The sequence below is a fragment of the Sphaerodactylus townsendi genome, linkage group LG09 (genome assembly GCF_021028975.2).
Source record: "Sphaerodactylus townsendi isolate TG3544 linkage group LG09, MPM_Stown_v2.3, whole genome shotgun sequence".
In the NCBI taxonomy this organism is placed as follows: Eukaryota; Metazoa; Chordata; class Lepidosauria; order Squamata; family Sphaerodactylidae; genus Sphaerodactylus; species Sphaerodactylus townsendi.
In genome coordinates, this window is record NC_059433.1 from 19727752 (window position 1) to 19740612 (window position 12861).

Consider the following 12861-nt stretch of genomic DNA (forward strand, 5'->3'; position numbering starts at 1 on the left):
TTTGCTCAGTTCTGTGTATTTGGGGGGGGGGGGGGGGGGGGGCTGAGGGATGAACAGAGGAGTGCACTAAAAGTTTTCACCCCCTGGACCAGGATTTATTTAGCTGACTGACCATTCTCTAGAAAGATTATGCTACTTTTGCAACACAATCCATTTTCATGCAAGAAACAAACTGCCATTTAGAAAGGCCTTAGAGCAGGGGTGTCCAACTCTGGCCCTCCAGATGTTCATGGACAATAATTCCCATCAGCCCTTGGACATCTGGAGGGCCAGAGCTGGGCACCCCTCCCTTAGAGGCAGAGGTGTATTAGGGGGAAATGGCACCCAGAGACAACTCCTTCTCTGGCCCCCCTACCCCCGCACTCAGGGAGGGCCTTGGGGCGTGGCCCCATCCCTGGCCTCCGCATCCCTGAAGGCTGGCCCCTGCTCTCTCCAGGCCCTGGGGAGGGCAGGAGCTGGGCTGTAGGGAGCCTGGGAGGGCAGGGTGCCACCACCATCTGTCATAGAGCCCCCCCGCATCCCTGGAGACACAGGATAGGACAGGAGCTGGACTGCAGGGAGCTTGGGAGGGTGGGGCACCACCGCCTGCCACATCCATGGAGGCCAGCTCCTTCTCTCCCAGCCTCCCTGCAGACCCTCGGGAGGGCAGGAGCTGGCCTGCAGGGAGGCTGGGTGGGAGGGCAGGGTGCCGCGGTGTGCGGCTCGGCTGCACACAGTTTCATCACATGGGAGGAAGCGTCTGGCGCCCCCCTACGTGACCAAAAGGTGTTCACTCGGGGACATGGGTGTCCCTATGTCCTAGGGTGGTACGCCTCTGCTTAGAGGGAATCACTCCGCTCATCTCCATGTACGAGTTTATTCTGAAAGTGGGTAAAACGTTTTGCTCACGTCTGCTCGTTTTTGACACTCACTGACCAGCTCTGTCTTCCGTACATGAAACCCACCAAAAAAGCATCTGGTGCAGAAAATCAGAATGCATATACATTACACTTTCTCCACTTGCCAGTAGATATCAAGCCTGAGACAGTGCAGAGAATCTCTTCCAAAGTTGTTTAGGCTGTATCTAAAGGTAGAGGGGAAATGTATGTTCCCATCTAAAAGTGGACATAAATTCATTGGGATAATGTCCGACTGAGTCCTGCATTTCAACCATATACAAAATAATAGCGATGAACACTTCTAACCAAATAGAAGGCATTGCAAAAAAACTAATGCGGGGAATAAACCAGAGAGAGCTAGTTAATTGCCCATCCCAAGCAGTAAGTAATATTGCCCAAAAAACATGGAGGAGGGAATGTTTGTTTCAACTAACTGCATTGCCAGCTTGACTCTGTAAAGCAGAATACCTCACCAAAAATCCTCCCAATGAAATACTGCTTTCTCGCAATCCCACTGGCAGCATCCCTGCTGAGACTGAGAATTGTGCTGTTTCCCCACCAGAGCAGTGAGTTTCCTTAAGAGCCAACCTTCACATTATGCCAGAGATCCATGCGTGGAGCTTCGCCCTCCCCAACCCCTGCAATGCAGCTGGTATATTTGACACTTTCTTTCCCACCATCATTCTCCTCATCTAAATAATCCCCCCCCCTAGTTTTATACTGAGTCAGAGCATGAGGCCACCTAGAAGAGAAGAGTTTGGATTTGTATCCCCCTTTCTCTCCTGTAAGGGGCTTACAATCTCTTCCCCACCCCCCACAACCAACAATCCATGAGGTGAGTGGGGCTCAGAGAGCTCCAAAGAACTGTGACTAGCCCAAGGTCACCCAGCTGGCATGTATTAGAGTGCACAAGCTAAGCTGGTTCACCAGATAAGCCTCCACAACTCAAGTGGCAGAGTGGCAGTGACAAAGGGAGGGGGAGCTGTGCCCGGGGCATGAACTGCCTGTGTGTCCCTCCTGCCCCCCCCCGCCCCCACTTGACTGCAATGGCAGCACCCGGTGCGAGCCGCCCCAGATGTTCCCATTGCATCTATGCCTCTGCAGAGCAGGGAGTCAAACCCAGTTCTCTAGATTAGAGTGCACCTGCTCTTAACCACTACACCACGCTGGCTCTCTAGCTTAGGATTGTCTGCTCTGGCTGCGTTACAGTTCTTGGGCGGTGTCACATAGACAAAGGAGGTCCCAAACAACTTTAACTTAGGATATCGGGGACTGAATCTATGACCAACTGCACGCAAAGCATGTGCTCTACCTCTGTGGACAACTTATCCTCTAATCCTTCCTCAGTGCTGTGTGGAAGTTCCAAAACACTGTGTGGAACTGAGTTGCCCAAGAGAGCTCCACCTGCTGGGCGGCCCCTTATTTGCGTGGCACCAATACAGAGGCTATGCGGCCACGCAGGTGTGCATCTTATGGGGAACTCTGTCTGTGGGCCAAACTAGATGTCACAGAGCCCTCGTGTCTGGCAGAGGGATGCTGCCACCATTTAAAACAGATTTGCTGTGGACGTCCAAATCTGGTCAGGCCTTCAATGCTGTGATCTGAGGGGCTCCTTTCCTCATCTCCACGCCTTTTCAAGTGCGGGAGGGGGGGTCAAGAGGGAAAAGGTGGGGAGGGCAAACGCGCTGTGCTGCAGCCCCAAGCAGCCTTTTAAAATAGAAGAAGAAGAAGAGTTTGGATTTATATCCCCCCTTTCTCTCCTTTAGGAGACTCAAAGGGGCTTACAATCTCCTTGCCCTTCCCCCCCTCACAACAAACACCCTGTGAGGTAGGTGGGGCTGAGAGAGCTCAGCAGAACTGTGACTAGCCCAAGGTCACCCAGCTGGCGTGTGTGGGACTGCACAGGCTAATCTGAATTCCCCAGATAAGCCTCCACAGCTCAGGCGGCAGAGCTGGGAATCAAACCCGGTTCCTCCAGATTAGATACTTTAAAATGGCAGCAACATCTCCACGGTCAATACAACGATGCTACCACGTGCAATTTGGCCCTGAGCTGCTAGCAACAGGCAAGAAGTTGTTTCCATTTTTGTTTCCATTTTTGCCCTTTGTCGTTGCATTTCACTTGAAAGAGCTGTTGGGAGATCCCATCACCGAACTCCTGCATAATGTGAAGTTTGGCCTTAAAAGTCAGCCAACTGGGACCATTAATTGGTAGCTCTTGTCCAAGGCTTATAATTTAAAGCAATACTCAGCCATACGCTTGTGATAGGGGGAAATGTTCTATCAGCATATTTGTAACTGTGGCCCTAATGTCTATTTTAAAGGAAAGCACATGAGAGATCAACCAGCACATTTCTGCATCACCGGCAAAAAGCAAGTCAGACGTGGTGCTCAACTATCTTCTATACTCCGAAGAACACAACAGCACCACAAACACAGCGGGGTAAAGCCCACGGTCTCCTACCCCCAAACCTGCCAAAGCTAAAGTATTGAAAGACCATATAATCCTTTGGCAGCAGAACACCATCACTTTCTTTTAGCAGGTAGCAACAAGCCATGTGAATAGCAGAGACTATTTTAAGGTCATTGTACCAGAGTGAAACTATGTCAGGACGCTGGAGTTCTGAGCAGGGCTGACAGCAATTAAGGGTGTGAGGTGGTTCTCGCCGAAGAAGAGAGGCACTTATACAAGGTCCGTGAATTCCCCTCTCTAGTCACGTTGTGTGCGCCTGGATTTGCAAAAGAATGGGTTCAATCTAATGCAAGGACTGCACAGCGATTGCTGATCTTCCCAGCTTTGGCCATTGCCCAGCCGTCCGTTCTGACTCTTGGAAAGGTTATTCCTGGGGTTGTGGGACCCCACATGGAGAAACAGCTGTGCAGGTTAGGAGGTTGCAGGGAAGAGGAGAATGTGGGTGCAAAGGCCCCCTTCTCGGCTCAGGTAAGAGGCCAGGGGCAACATTTTCATCCCCTTCCCCCTGCTAGCCTCAGTTACCTGGCTTACATGGGTCCTGAGGCCCTGGGAATAAACATTCCTGGGGGTGGAAATGGCTGCTGGAGAAAGGGGAAAGCTGGGAGGATCGTGCATCCTCAGCAGAGGCGTAGTGGCAATGGGACATCCAGGGCAACTTGTCCCAGGCGCCGCCATTGCCGTCACGTGTCGGGGGCAGGGCCAGGGGCGTTTCTGGGCTGGGGCGGAGGGGGGGCAGGAGCGGGCATGTGGGCAGCTCATGCCCTGGGCGCAGTTCCCGCTCCCTTCGTCACTGATTCTCAGCAGCTACTACTGAGATATTGTAGTATCTTGCCCACTAGGGTTAACCCTGTTCCTGTCAACCCATTTGATAAAATGATTAATAGCAGCAGGGTAATCTCTTTGTTTTTCGCATGATTTTTTGTAGTATGTTCCTTTAAGAAACAGAGCACGCTGTCAGCGTCCTCGGATCCCACATGTAGCTATCCTTCACAGGACTTCCCTCATGCTCAGGATTACCACGAACATTACTAGCCAGGTCCATGTTTATTCTAATTCCTTCGGGTGAGGGTTTCATATAAGCTGAAAAGATGCCTGATTTCAACAGTTTGACAGTCCCTGAGTGGAGCTGGGGAGAATGCAGAATGGCAGGTGTCCTGTTGTGAAAGGAAACCCATGCGTTCTGTATAAGCTTTCCAAAGTAAATGAACTTTCTTTAGTATTGATTATTAATATGCCCTTACAATAGGGATTAAATCTGTGAATGGATAGTACCCTCTCAGTTTGTTTGGGATCAGGGTAACTCAAGGCCCAGTTATTGAAGGAGGAAAAGGTTTCAGTCATGAAGCATCAAATGAGTTTAACTTGGATCAAAGTAACAAGGTGAATGCTGGTGACTTGGCCAGAGGGCTTCAGTCAGAGGTGGGATCCAGCAGGTTCTCACAGGTTCCCGAGAGTAGGTTACTAATTATTTGTGTGTGCCGAGAGGGGGTTACTAATTGGTGATTTTGCCATGTGATTTTTGCCTTAGTTACGCCTCTCCTCTCAGCAGTAGCGCGCAGAACTTGAAGCAGTCTAGCAGGAGGTGCACTGGCGTGCGTGGCAGCCTGCGCCTGCGTGCATCCGTTTCCCGCCCAAAGACCGGCGCAGCGGCTGCGTCCTTGCCACAGCCCCGCCCAGGAATGCCCGCCCCTGGAATGCCCGGCCATGCCCCCGTCGTGCCCCGCCCAGCCCCATTGGCGCTACGCCACAGTTTGAATCCCACTACCATGGGAACCTGTTACTAAAATTTTTGGATCCCACCACTGGCTTCAGTGGACTGGGTCACATAATGGATTCCAGAATGCAAAGGACCTCTCCCCACCAATTAAAATAAAAAAGCCAATACTTTTTTAAAAAACCATCCTCACCTCTGTCTTTTTGCTAAATGCTTTGGTTCTCAGTACCTGGCGCAATGCTGAACCATTCAAAGCAGCACATTTCGTTATTTACACCAGTAAAACCCCTGCTCCTTAAGAAATCCCATGCATACCGAGCCCTGCACAGGTAATTTCTCCTCTGCTTTGCAGTGTACACAATCACCAAGTCAACACACCATATAGATTTGGTTGCTCAGCACAGCCGCTTGGCTGTCCAACCTGTACACAGGTGCACATAAGAACACGAAGTGCCACATACGCTAGAAGGCAGCCTGACTTATTCTGTTCGTAACGGTAAGCTTGTAACCTAACATCCCTATACCTGTAACCCTTTCAAGAATGGCATTTGTTTCCCCCTAGCAAAGAAGTCAACCGAATTAAAAGAGATGTACAATGAAGAATTCTCCTTGTGTTTCCTTTACAAAACAAAAGGGTGACAGCCAACCAGCCAAAAGGTCCTCCGGGGACGATTCTCACAAAGTGTCAAAGTAGGTAGGTCATCAGAGTGGGTTTTTGCCCTCCTCATCTTTCTAAGGTGCTCTCAAACAGAAAGAAGTGTTTGGTAGGAAGGTGTTGATCCAAAAGGTGGTTAGGGCTGGTTGAAGCTTTTGTCCAGCGCGTTCACACCCATGTGCATGGCTGGGGTCAACACCAAGTGCCTCAGGTTTCTTTGGAGTCAGACGACAGATGCTTGGAGGAATAACGGGTGACTGAAGAAACACAGTTTGTGTGAACGGCTGGTCTCGAATGGCACATCCACACAGCAGGATTTTAACTATAGATGCCGACTCTTGGCCGAATTCTTGCTATGGTTGGTTTCATACTGAAGGTTGTGCCAACGGGTCTTGCGATAGCTTTTTCCTTTTTCTTTTTCCTCCTTGATTTTATTTAAAAAGGCAGTTCAGAACATTTACATTGTACGCAACAGAGAAGGGAACAATACCAGCACTTATGGTTCTTTTCAGTTACTTTTTGACGCTGGCGGAGTATTCACATAGAAGTAAGCTATGGTCTATGAAACCTGAACAAGAAACAAAAGAAAATAAGAGTAAATTTTTTAAAAAAGTATTCACATATAATTTCACAGACTTCTAGCTGCAGAATGAGAGATCTTTCTTCCAAGTAGGTGTCAATCAGCCAAAAGCCCGGGTGAAAGTGTCAGAACATGTGTGAATGTTTAGATGAGCAAAATCTAAATGACAGCTGGACCCTCCTTCTAACAGGTGCCGTGTGCAGATTAGGACAGAGTGCACAGCTTGTACCATGTGCAAACCTGATAAGGTGAGGGCACCTGATTGGTACCACTTTTGTATATAGTTAGCACAGACAGAAGAGTGATGTGTGCCTGAAAACACCTGTGGTCTGGCGAAGCACTTTGTTAGTAGATAGCAATAAATAGAACTGCACTGGTGACTGTGTGTCTGTCAGTCCTTGTCTACATTGCGTCCTGCAAGGTGGTCTACTCCGAGTAAATCCGCTGCTTCAACAGGTTATGGGCCCAGATTCTGCCTTTACTCGTGAGTAACTGTTTGTGTTGCTGTGTGCTAAACAGTTTACGGCTGCACCATGGCTGCGTCTTTTGCTGGCTTGCCTTTTGAGCGGCTAACAGAGCATAATTATGTGACCTGATGGTGACTAATGTTGGTACCTGTTGGACATCTAACGGGAGGGCATTCCATAAAGTAGGGGCTATCGCAGAGAAAGCCCTTTGTGCAGCCCCTACCCCCCTCACCTAAGAGGGGGAGGGGGCCATCAGCAGCCCCCCCATGACCTCAGCACCTGGCCCGGTCCATATGGGGGAAGGCGCTCCCATCAGTAGTCTGATCCCAGGCTGTTTTGTAGCTTATTTTCCTGTTATAGCTTATGATAGAAAGGGAGCATGTTTGCCATTGAGATCCACACAGTGCGTTTGAAGAAGATGGACCTCTCTCAGCAATTCACGACTGATCATTGCATTTGTTCCATAAAAAAGTAACGGCCAAACAGCAACGAAAGGCGAGAGAACAGAGAAGGGTAACCCGTCAAGTCCAAACAATTAATATAAGATAGGACAGTGGTGGCGAACCTTTGGCACTCCAGATGTTATGGACTACAATTCCCATCAGCCCCTGCCAGCATGGCCAATTGGCCATGCGGGGGTGGGGGGGGGGGGGGGTGGGGGGGGGGGGGGGTGGGGGGGGGGGGGGGTGGGGGGGGGGGGGGGTGGGGGGGGGGGGGGGTGGGGGGGGGGGGGGGTGGGGGGGGGGGGGGGTGGGGGGGGGGGGGGGTGGGGGGGGGGGGGGGTGGGGGGGGGGGGGGGTGGGGGGGGGGGGGGGTGGGGGGGGGGGGGGGTGGGGGGGGGGGGGGGTGGGGGGGGGGGGGGGTGGGGGGGGGGGGGGGTGGGGGGGGGGGGGGGTGGGGGGGGGGGGGGGTGGGGGGGGGGGGGGGTGGGGGGGGGGGGGGGTGGGGGGGGGGGGGGGTGGGGGGGGGGGGGGGTGGGGGGGGGGGGGGGTGGGGGGGGGGGGGGGTGGGGGGGGGGGGGGGTGGGGGGGGGGGGGGGTGGGGGGGGGGGGGGGTGGGGGGGGGGGGGGGTGGGGGGGGGGGGGGGTGGGGGGGGGGGGGGGTGGGGGGGGGGGGGGGTGGGGGGGGGGGGGGGTGGGGGGGGGGGGGGGTGGGGGGGGGGGGGGGTGGGGGGGGGGGGGGGTGGGGGGGGGGGGGGGTGGGGGGGGGGGGGGGTGGGGGGGGGGGGGGGTGGGGGGGGGGGGGGGTGGGGGGGGGGGGGGGTGGGGGGGGGGGGGGGTGGGGGGGGGGGGGGGTGGGGGGGGGGGGGGGTGGGGGGGGGGGGGGGTGGGGGGGGGGGGGGGTGGGGGGGGGGGGGGGTGGGGGGGGGGGGGGGTGGGGGGGGGGGGGGGTGGGGGGGGGGGGGGGTGGGGGGGGGGGGGGGTGGGGGGGGGGGGGGGTGGGGGGGGGGGGGGGTGGGGGGGGGGGGGGGTGGGGGGGGGGGGGGGTGGGGGGGGGGGGGGGTGGGGGGGGGGGGGGGTGGGGGGGGGGGGGGGTGGGGGGGGGGGGGGGTGGGGGGGGGGGGGGGTGGGGGGGGGGGGGGGTGGGGGGGGGGGGGGGTGGGGGGGGGGGGGGGTGGGGGGGGGGGGGGGTGGGGGGGGGGGGGGGTGGGGGGGGGGGGGGGTGGGGGGGGGGGGGGGTGGGGGGGGGGGGGGGTGGGGGGGGGGGGGGGTGGGGGGGGGGGGGGGTGGGGGGGGGGGGGGGTGGGGGGGGGGGGGGGTGGGGGGGGGGGGGGGTGGGGGGGGGGGGGGGTGGGGGGGGGGGGGGGTGGGGGGGGGGGGGGGTGGGGGGGGGGGGGGGTGGGGGGGGGGGGGGGTGGGGGGGGGGGGGGGTGGGGGGGGGGGGGGGTGGGGGGGGGGGGGGGTGGGGGGGGGGGGGGGTGGGGGGGGGGGGGGGTGGGGGGGGGGGGGGGTGGGGGGGGGGGGGGGTGGGGGGGGGGGGGGGTGGGGGGGGGGGGGGGTGGGGGGGGGGGGGGGTGGGGGGGGGGGGGGGTGGGGGGGGGGGGGGGTGGGGGGGGGGGGGGGTGGGGGGGGGGGGGGGTGGGGGGGGGGGGGGGTGGGGGGGGGGGGGGGTGGGGGGGGGGGGGGGTGGGGGGGGGGGGGGGTGGGGGGGGGGGGGGGTGGGGGGGGGGGGGGGTGGGGGGGGGGGGGGGTGGGGGGGGGGGGGGGTGGGGGGGGGGGGGGGTGGGGGGGGGGGGGGGTGGGGGGGGGGGGGGGTGGGGGGGGGGGGGGGTGGGGGGGGGGGGGGGTGGGGGGGGGGGGGGGTGGGGGGGGGGGGGGGTGGGGGGGGGGGGGGGTGGGGGGGGGGGGGGGTGGGGGGGGGGGGGGGTGGGGGGGGGGGGGGGTGGGGGGGGGGGGGGGTGGGGGGGGGGGGGGGTGGGGGGGGGGGGGGGTGGGGGGGGGGGGGGGTGGGGGGGGGGGGGGGTGGGGGGGGGGGGGGGTGGGGGGGGGGGGGGGTGGGGGGGGGGGGGGGTGGGGGGGGGGGGGGGTGGGGGGGGGGGGGGGTGGGGGGGGGGGGGGGTGGGGGGGGGGGGGGGTGGGGGGGGGGGGGGGTGGGGGGGGGGGGGGGTGGGGGGGGGGGGGGGTGGGGGGGGGGGGGGGTGGGGGGGGGGGGGGGTGGGGGGGGGGGGGGGTGGGGGGGGGGGGGGGTGGGGGGGGGGGGGGGTGGGGGGGGGGGGGGGTGGGGGGGGGGGGGGGTGGGGGGGGGGGGGGGTGGGGGGGGGGGGGGGTGGGGGGGGGGGGGGGTGGGGGGGGGGGGGGGTGGGGGGGGGGGGGGGTGGGGGGGGGGGGGGGTGGGGGGGGGGGGGGGTGGGGGGGGGGGGGGGTGGGGGGGGGGGGGGGTGGGGGGGGGGGGGGGTGGGGGGGGGGGGGGGTGGGGGGGGGGGGGGGTGGGGGGGGGGGGGGGTGGGGGGGGGGGGGGGTGGGGGGGGGGGGGGGTGGGGGGGGGGGGGGGTGGGGGGGGGGGGGGGTGGGGGGGGGGGGGGGTGGGGGGGGGGGGGGGTGGGGGGGGGGGGGGGTGGGGGGGGGGGGGGGTGGGGGGGGGGGGGGGTGGGGGGGGGGGGGGGTGGGGGGGGGGGGGGGTGGGGGGGGGGGGGGGTGGGGGGGGGGGGGGGTGGGGGGGGGGGGGGGTGGGGGGGGGGGGGGGTGGGGGGGGGGGGGGGTGGGGGGGGGGGGGGGTGGGGGGGGGGGGGGGTGGGGGGGGGGGGGGGTGGGGGGGGGGGGGGGTGGGGGGGGGGGGGGGTGGGGGGGGGGGGGGGTGGGGGGGGGGGGGGGTGGGGGGGGGGGGGGGTGGGGGGGGGGGGGGGTGGGGGGGGGGGGGGGTGGGGGGGGGGGGGGGTGGGGGGGGGGGGGGGTGGGGGGGGGGGGGGGTGGGGGGGGGGGGGGGTGGGGGGGGGGGGGGGTGGGGGGGGGGGGGGGTGGGGGGGGGGGGGGGTGGGGGGGGGGGGGGGTGGGGGGGGGGGGGGGTGGGGGGGGGGGGGGGTGGGGGGGGGGGGGGGTGGGGGGGGGGGGGGGTGGGGGGGGGGGGGGGTGGGGGGGGGGGGGGGTGGGGGGGGGGGGGGGTGGGGGGGGGGGGGGGTGGGGGGGGGGGGGGGTGGGGGGGGGGGGGGGTGGGGGGGGGGGGGGGTGGGGGGGGGGGGGGGTGGGGGGGGGGGGGGGTGGGGGGGGGGGGGGGTGGGGGGGGGGGGGGGTGGGGGGGGGGGGGGGTGGGGGGGGGGGGGGGTGGGGGGGGGGGGGGGTGGGGGGGGGGGGGGGTGGGGGGGGGGGGGGGTGGGGGGGGGGGGGGGTGGGGGGGGGGGGGGGTGGGGGGGGGGGGGGGTGGGGGGGGGGGGGGGTGGGGGGGGGGGGGGGTGGGGGGGGGGGGGGGTGGGGGGGGGGGGGGGTGGGGGGGGGGGGGGGTGGGGGGGGGGGGGGGTGGGGGGGGGGGGGGGTGGGGGGGGGGGGGGGTGGGGGGGGGGGGGGGTGGGGGGGGGGGGGGGTGGGGGGGGGGGGGGGTGGGGGGGGGGGGGGGTGGGGGGGGGGGGGGGTGGGGGGGGGGGGGGGTGGGGGGGGGGGGGGGTGGGGGGGGGGGGGGGTGGGGGGGGGGGGGGGTGGGGGGGGGGGGGGGTGGGGGGGGGGGGGGGTGGGGGGGGGGGGGGGTGGGGGGGGGGGGGGGTGGGGGGGGGGGGGGGTGGGGGGGGGGGGGGGTGGGGGGGGGGGGGGGTGGGGGGGGGGGGGGGTGGGGGGGGGGGGGGGTGGGGGGGGGGGGGGGTGGGGGGGGGGGGGGGTGGGGGGGGGGGGGGGTGGGGGGGGGGGGGGGTGGGGGGGGGGGGGGGTGGGGGGGGGGGGGGGTGGGGGGGGGGGGGGGTGGGGGGGGGGGGGGGTGGGGGGGGGGGGGGGTGGGGGGGGGGGGGGGTGGGGGGGGGGGGGGGTGGGGGGGGGGGGGGGTGGGGGGGGGGGGGGGTGGGGGGGGGGGGGGGTGGGGGGGGGGGGGGGTGGGGGGGGGGGGGGGTGGGGGGGGGGGGGGGTGGGGGGGGGGGGGGGTGGGGGGGGGGGGGGGTGGGGGGGGGGGGGGGTGGGGGGGGGGGGGGGTGGGGGGGGGGGGGGGTGGGGGGGGGGGGGGGTGGGGGGGGGGGGGGGTGGGGGGGGGGGGGGGTGGGGGGGGGGGGGGGTGGGGGGGGGGGGGGGTGGGGGGGGGGGGGGGTGGGGGGGGGGGGGGGTGGGGGGGGGGGGGGGTGGGGGGGGGGGGGGGTGGGGGGGGGGGGGGGTGGGGGGGGGGGGGGGTGGGGGGGGGGGGGGGTGGGGGGGGGGGGGGGTGGGGGGGGGGGGGGGTGGGGGGGGGGGGGGGTGGGGGGGGGGGGGGGTGGGGGGGGGGGGGGGTGGGGGGGGGGGGGGGTGGGGGGGGGGGGGGGTGGGGGGGGGGGGGGGTGGGGGGGGGGGGGGGTGGGGGGGGGGGGGGGTGGGGGGGGGGGGGGGTGGGGGGGGGGGGGGGTGGGGGGGGGGGGGGGTGGGGGGGGGGGGGGGTGGGGGGGGGGGGGGGTGGGGGGGGGGGGGGGTGGGGGGGGGGGGGGGTGGGGGGGGGGGGGGGTGGGGGGGGGGGGGGGTGGGGGGGGGGGGGGGTGGGGGGGGGGGGGGGTGGGGGGGGGGGGGGGTGGGGGGGGGGGGGGGTGGGGGGGGGGGGGGGTGGGGGGGGGGGGGGGTGGGGGGGGGGGGGGGTGGGGGGGGGGGGGGGTGGGGGGGGGGGGGGGTGGGGGGGGGGGGGGGTGGGGGGGGGGGGGGGTGGGGGGGGGGGGGGGTGGGGGGGGGGGGGGGTGGGGGGGGGGGGGGGTGGGGGGGGGGGGGGGTGGGGGGGGGGGGGGGTGGGGGGGGGGGGGGGTGGGGGGGGGGGGGGGTGGGGGGGGGGGGGGGTGGGGGGGGGGGGGGGTGGGGGGGGGGGGGGGTGGGGGGGGGGGGGGGTGGGGGGGGGGGGGGGTGGGGGGGGGGGGGGGTGGGGGGGGGGGGGGGTGGGGGGGGGGGGGGGTGGGGGGGGGGGGGGGTGGGGGGGGGGGGGGGTGGGGGGGGGGGGGGGTGGGGGGGGGGGGGGGTGGGGGGGGGGGGGGGTGGGGGGGGGGGGGGGTGGGGGGGGGGGGGGGTGGGGGGGGGGGGGGGTGGGGGGGGGGGGGGGTGGGGGGGGGGGGGGGTGGGGGGGGGGGGGGGTGGGGGGGGGGGGGGGTGGGGGGGGGGGGGGGTGGGGGGGGGGGGGGGTGGGGGGGGGGGGGGGTGGGGGGGGGGGGGGGTGGGGGGGGGGGGGGGTGGGGGGGGGGGGGGGTGGGGGGGGGGGGGGGTGGGGGGGGGGGGGGGTGGGGGGGGGGGGGGGTGGGGGGGGGGGGGGGTGGGGGGGGGGGGGGGTGGGGGGGGGGGGGGGTGGGGGGGGGGGGGGGTGGGGGGGGGGGGGGGTGGGGGGGGGGGGGGGTGGGGGGGGGGGGGGGTGGGGGGGGGGGGGGGTGGGGGGGGGGGGGGGTGGGGGGGGGGGGGGGTGGGGGGGGGGGGGGGTGGGGGGGGGGGGGGGTGGGGGGGGGGGGGGGTGGGGGGGGGGGGGG

At 68.4% G+C, this 12861-nt stretch overlaps 1 long non-coding RNA gene across 1 annotated transcript; it reads right to left on the reverse strand.

Annotated features, from left to right (window-relative positions):
- LOC125439152 lies at positions 1-7401 on the reverse strand. The gene is made up of 2 exons (XR_007245489.1): positions 7358-7401; positions 1-652 (listed from the first exon to the last, which is right to left on the reverse strand). It is a non-coding gene; the product is annotated as an uncharacterized LOC125439152 (long non-coding RNA).
- Positions 7402-12861: the final 5460 nt, after the last annotated feature.